The 6022-nt window shown below is 53.0% G+C and overlaps 1 long non-coding RNA gene and 1 other non-coding gene across 2 annotated transcripts; both read right to left on the bottom strand.

The window, feature by feature from the left end:
* Positions 1-329: 329 nt before the first annotated feature.
* LOC120638510 lies at positions 330-1036 on the bottom strand. The gene is made up of 2 exons (XR_005660210.1): positions 768-1036; positions 330-612 (listed from the first exon to the last, which is right to left on the bottom strand). It is a non-coding gene; the product is annotated as an uncharacterized LOC120638510 (long non-coding RNA).
* Positions 573-680, bottom strand: MIR205 (microRNA mir-205). The gene has a single exon (NR_034662.1). It is a non-coding gene; the product is annotated as a microRNA mir-205 (primary transcript).
* Positions 1037-6022: the final 4986 nt, after the last annotated feature.

Below are 6022 nucleotides of genomic sequence, written 5' to 3'. Positions count from 1 at the left end.
ATATCTGAAACCTGCCTCTACTTAAATCTTATTTACATTCATTTTATTACAATATAGATGGGTTTTAAAAATCTTAATGGCATACTGCCAGATTCCCAAGGCCCCGTGCCAGGGAATCAGCCGAGAGCAGGTGCTTCCTTGAAGGCTGCAAATAGAGATACTTTAACTAGCACGGAATACCTGCAGAGAGGTCTGCTCCAGTTGCTCCAGCTTGTCAACTGTAGCCCAGAGGGGAGATGGCAGAGGAAGATGGGGGGGTGGGGGTGAGGAGGGTGGGAAACCACCGTCTAAGGATTTAATTTCCAGCTAATGAGGCGGTGAAGCTTTCAGACAGTCCTTGGCCTTTTGTAAGCATTTAATCTTTACAGGCTGGAGACAAACACACATTCCGAAAGTGTTAACTGAAAAGGAGAAAAAAACATGGTTCCGCTCGGTGACACGCGTCTCCCCGCCCCCCCACCTGGGGCCTGGGTCTCAGCGGGCTGGAGCTTCATCTAGCAAAAAGTTCAGGGGGTGGGACTTCTCGAGCAGTGTTTCTTCTTCAAAGTCGAAGGGCGACTCTCGTGGCGGTAGATTCAACTCCATGCCTCTTGTGCTTCACTCCACTGAAATCTGATTAGGTACGAAACAGACTCCGGTGGAATGAAGGACAACAGAAACCCATGGATCGTTCCGAATTCTCTTGCCCAGTGCCTTGGGGTTAAGCAACACCCCATTCATGGCATCATCTCCCAGCCGAGGAGCATGAGGATGTGAAAACAACCCACCTGCGCGGCCTCGGAGAAGCCGGGTCCTGGGAGTCGTCCTGGCCTTCTAGGACCGTTAGTATCCTGGAACGCCGGAGCCTGTGGAGTCAAAATGGTCCAACGCCACCTTCCCCACCCCACCTATTACTACATCTCCATCCGAGGCCTGCAGAGAGCAGGGGATGGGCCGCAGCCTCTTCTTCCTCCTTCATCCCTGACGGGAAATCTGAGTTAGAGATTTTTTTTAATGGTATTTAAGCACTTATTATATGCCAGACACTGTTCTAAGCTTTGGGGTAGATAGAAACTAATCAGGAGGGACACAGTCCATATTCCCCATGGAGCTCACAATGCTAATCCCCATTTTACAGATGAGGTAATTGAGACACAGAGAAGCTAAGTGACTTGCCCACAGTTCCACAGCAGACGAGAGACGCTCTACGCATTTCCCTAAGGTGCCGGCTTGTTCACGCTTCCTTTCTCAGGCTCGCGGCTCTCCCTCTGCCATAGCCAGACCTCATCTCTCCTCTAGGGACCGGGCCAGCAAGTGCTTGAAGTCTTTTGTCAGACATGGCCAGAACAGGGAGATGACCTGAAGCAATGGAAGAAAACTCTCAGGGGCTATTTCCTCCTCCCCCAAGGGTTTAACAAGATAATCGATTGCATTTATTGAGAATTTACTGTGGGCAGAGAACTGAACTAAGCGCTTGGGAGAGTACAATGTATCAGAGTTGGTAGACACATTCCCTGCCCACGACCTTACACTCTAGAGGTTGGGACGGGAGTGGAGGGAGGTAGGGGTTGGGTGGGGGTGGGAAGAAGGCAGCAAGGAGAGTAGTCTGTCCATTACAGCTGTAAAATAAGCAGGAGATGGGGGAAGGATATCGTAGCTAGGTGCAAAATCCCAACTATGTAGGCCTGGGCTTCTCAAACTGTGGGGCACACATCCTAACCCAGACTGAATACACCCACTAACAGGGGAGAGGTTGCGTATGGACAGAGTCCATAAGTCGCCCAGTACAGATTCAGCTAATCGGACATGTCTCAGGCGCTTCGGTTGGCTCAGGTCAATATTGTACTCGGAGAGAATTGTTGTGTTTGATTGGTGGTCTGGCAGGGAGGAAAGGAGTGGGGCATTCCCTTGCCCCTCCTCTCGAAAACTGAACCCTCCCACCCCCAGAGCCTGAGCGAGCGTGCAGAGACCTGAGAGCCAACCCCAGTGGAACCTCTTTGCTTTTCTTTCTTTAAAAGAAACGGCAAACCAGTCGCTGCCTCTGGCTCAGTGCCTGCCTCTCCCTCCCCTCGGCCCTGCTTGGACATGTTTTTGACTTGCGGCTGAATCCCATAAAAAACCGGTCTCGGCACCAACCTGCAGTTAGGAGGAGGCAGTGATCCCACCTAGTTTGAAATGGCTTCTCACTGGGGCGTGTGGGCAACTCCTCCCTGCATTCATGCCCCCAGGCCCTGGGACTGCTCCTTGCAAGCCAGAGAGAGAAAGAGAGAGAGAGAGAGGAAAGAGAGAGAGTCCAAGAACAAAGCCCTGCCGACTTCTGCGGCCAAAAGCTCATCTTGGGAAGGCCAAAACTCAACTGGGTTTACAGCAGATGTGGCAAATGGAGGCAGCTCGTTGCTTCACGCGTTCATTCAGTGTCCTTTTGGAGTATCCGACTGAGCGCTCACCTCCTCCAAGAGGGCTTCCCAGACTGAGCTTCCCCTTTTCCCTCTGCTCCCTCTGCTGCCTCTCTGCCCCCGCCCTTCATCTCCCCTCAGCTAAGCCCCCTTCCCCCCCGCCCCGTTTCCCTCTGCTCCTCCCTCTCTCCCTTCCCCTCCCCTCAGCACTGTGCTCGTCTGCTTGTTTGTTTATATTTTTGTTACCCTATTTATTTTGTTAATGAGATGTACATCCCCTTGATTCTATTCATTGCTAATGTTTTTGTCCGTCTCCCCCGATTAGACCGTAAGCCCGTCAATGGGCAGGGATTGTCTCTATCTGTTGGCGAATTGTACATCCCAAGCGCTTAGTACAGTGCTCTGCACATAGTAAGCGCTCAATAAATACTATTGAATGAATGAATGGATCAGGTAGAATGCCATTTCACTTGCATCCATTTTAAGATTTCCTGGGCCCAATCCCTTTCCCACCTAACAGGCACATAACAATAACAATAATAACAATAATCCTAATAATAATGGTTTTGTTTAGCACTTACTGCACGTCAAGCACTGACCTAGGCCCTTGGGTAGACACCATGTACTGGTTTACCCTGGATACCCTGCACTTGATTATTCAGAGATCACTTCCCTACTGTAGATTTCCCCAGTTTAACCGTAATTAACAATTGTGATATTTAAGCGCTTACTATCTATCAAGCTCTATACTAAGGATTGGGATAGATACAGGATAATCAGGTTGGCCATAGTCCCTGTTCCACATGGGGCTCACGGTCTAAAGGTGAGCGAGAACAGGTAAAGAATCCCCATTTTACAAATGAGGAAACTAAGGCCCAGGGAAAAGAAATGATTTGCCCAAGATCATTCAACGGGCAAGTGGCCGAGCTGGGTTTAGAACCCAGGTTCTCTCTCAGTCCTGTGCTCTTTCCACTCGTCCTCTTTCATTCTTCCGGCTCTTTCAATCTGCTGAAGAAATTACAGGACCTGGATCACAACCCAGCCCATGCACTCTGCCTTAATAGCTCCTGCTGCAGGTTTGCGAGGGGGAGACTTTAGATTCTTTGACCAAAATGAGGCTTGGGGATTACATATGCATTTCCATGATCTGTGTTCTTCTCCCTCTCCCTCTTCCCTCCCCCGGACCACGAGTAATCAGGAAGGAGTTGTTAAGGGGCAGTTCCCATCCTAGAAATCCCCCTGCTCCTCTTAGCAGGGCAAAGCCTAGAGAGAGCTGGCCCAGCCCCCGCAGACTGCTTCCTGCGCACAGCCATAAACATAAGCCTCCATCCTGTCCACTCTCCGTCCCCTTCTCAGTGGCCCTTCACGCTGCCCTTCCTCTGAGTGCCTATGCCCAGGAAGCCAGTCTGTCCCAGTTCACAGATCTTCCGCATCCTGGGGTAACGTGGGTTCTTTCTCCCAGGAAACCTGGGGCTCCTCGTCCCAAAGTGGCCTTGGCCAGAATCAGCCCTCCCCGGGCAGAAGGGAGGCAGCCCGGTCCAGCCCTCTCCCAACCCCAGAGCACCTGTGGGGTCAAATCCTTCACCTTCCTCCTTTGGGGCCTATTTACCTGCATGGCAACCTCAGCTTTCAGCACTAGCCTGGCACAGAGTTTCACTTATCCAACCCCATGATCAGAAAAAAAGCTTGTGCCTTGTGACGATAGAAAACTTCCAACGGGAGCACGTGCAGAATCTTGTTCAAAAGCACCAGCCAGCTCAGGGGCCTCCCTGGAGGAGGCGGTGGAGGGGAGTGGCTATCCCTCCCCCAGTGGCTCGATGCTCTCTGGCCCTTCCACCTCCTTCCTTCACCCCTCTCCCAGAGGCCGCCTAGTCTCCGCCCTGGCCCCCCAGCTCTCGCTCCCAGCTCCCATCCCAGAGGCTCGGACACCTGGAACCCTCACACTCACCCGGGCGGGCTCCAGTCGCATCCCAGCCTGAAGCGTGGCTTGGGAATCAAGGAGACGTTGCAGAGCCGGGAACTGGCCAGAGCCCGGGGTCAGGGGAGAAGGCGAGTGGAAATGAGGGATGGCCGAGGAAGAGAAGCTGGAGACTCAGAAGCGCTTTGGCCAAAGCCTGGGATGCGGAGGTGCAGCCTGGAGAGTGGAGGCTCCCAGAGAGAGGGGGCCAGTCCACCCTCCGCTGACCCTGCCCATCCCGGAACCCTTCCTGGAAAGAGCAAAGTCCAAAGCGAGGTGGGGTCTGAAGAAGGGAGAGTGGGGTGCCAGGGCTGGAAGAAAGGATGGGGGAAGAACAAAGCCTGGTTGTTGTGGAAGAGGGGAATTCAATGATGGAAAAAAGAGACACTGCGGGCTGGAGGGGGGAAGCGGGAAGGAAGAAGGGGAAGCAGTGAGGATGAAGAACCATTCTGCCCATTTTAAGGTGGCGCTTTGCACTTCTGTCTATTTATGCTCCCATGCACCGAGGTTCAAGTTACCTGTGGGTCCCAGCCAATGGAGAGGGGCCCTTCGTTGCCGACTCCACCCCTCTGGGCCCGCACCCCCCCCTCCAGGGGCACTAAGGTGGCCCGGCATCTCCTTCCACTAGCCTCACCTGCTTATTGTATCCCACACTCATCGGGGCTCCACCACCTCTGCACTAAGAGGCGCTGTGGATAACCCAAATCCCTGGGCCTTGGAAGACTCTGCCTGGGCTGTGCCTTCCTTCTGAGGGAGGGGAGAGAGGCAGCGCAGGAGGAGGAGGAGGAGAAGTACAGAGGATGAAGGGGAGAAGGGAGGAGGAGTGCAAGAGGAGGAGGAAGAGGAGAAGGAGTGGAGATGGGGAGGAGTGCAAGGGGATGAGGGGAAAGGAGGAATTCAGGGAGGAGGGGAGAGGATGAGGAGTGTAGGCAGAGAGGAGTTCAGGGGGAGGAGATCAGGGGACGAGGAGGAGTGCAGGGGGAAAGGGGGAAAGGTGGAATTCAGGGAGGAGGAGAGGCTGAGGAGTGCAGACAGAAGAGGAGTGGAGATGGGGAGGAGTGCAAGGGGACGAGGGGAAGGGAGGAACACAGGGAGGAGAGAGTACAGGGGAGGAGGAGGAGGCATCCTCAGCTATGATCTAACCTCCTGCCAGAAGCCAGGAAGGGAGGGAAGTGGTGGTTTTAGGAGGGGATACTAATTAGTAAGTATATGTATCTTAAAAATCCCTATTTGACATTTAGCGTTTCTCTTCCCTGCTAGATCGTAAACCCCTTGAGGGTAGATATTGTGTCTCCTAACTCTGTTGTACTTTCCCAAGCATATAGTACAGGGCATTTACTGTACTTTTCCAAGCATTTAGTTCGGAGCTCTACATCGAGTAAGTGCTCGATACATAGTATCGAATGTTTGGGTGCCTGAGCCACCTAGGCTCATTTTACGGCCCTCCCATCATATTCTACTGCTAGCCACATGTCCGGCCTCCCTCCTTAGATGGTAGCATTTGTTAACGTTCCCCATGCCACCCCGTTAGGGCAAGGGGGAAGACAAATCATCCTGGAATGGGGAGGCCAGTGGAGGGGAGACATTGAGGAAGCCAGGGATTCAGGGCCAGAGATGCTGAGGGATCCAGGACATTGCCACAGAGAGGGAGGTGTCCTCATCTGTAAAATGGAAATTCCTCTCCCCCACC

The sequence above is a fragment of the Ornithorhynchus anatinus genome, chromosome 7, assembly GCF_004115215.2.
Source record: "Ornithorhynchus anatinus isolate Pmale09 chromosome 7, mOrnAna1.pri.v4, whole genome shotgun sequence".
Lineage (NCBI taxonomy): Eukaryota > Metazoa > Chordata > Mammalia > Monotremata > Ornithorhynchidae > Ornithorhynchus > Ornithorhynchus anatinus.
The sequence above is the reverse complement of the archived record's forward strand: the minus strand, read 5'-3'. Positions and strand labels throughout refer to the sequence as shown.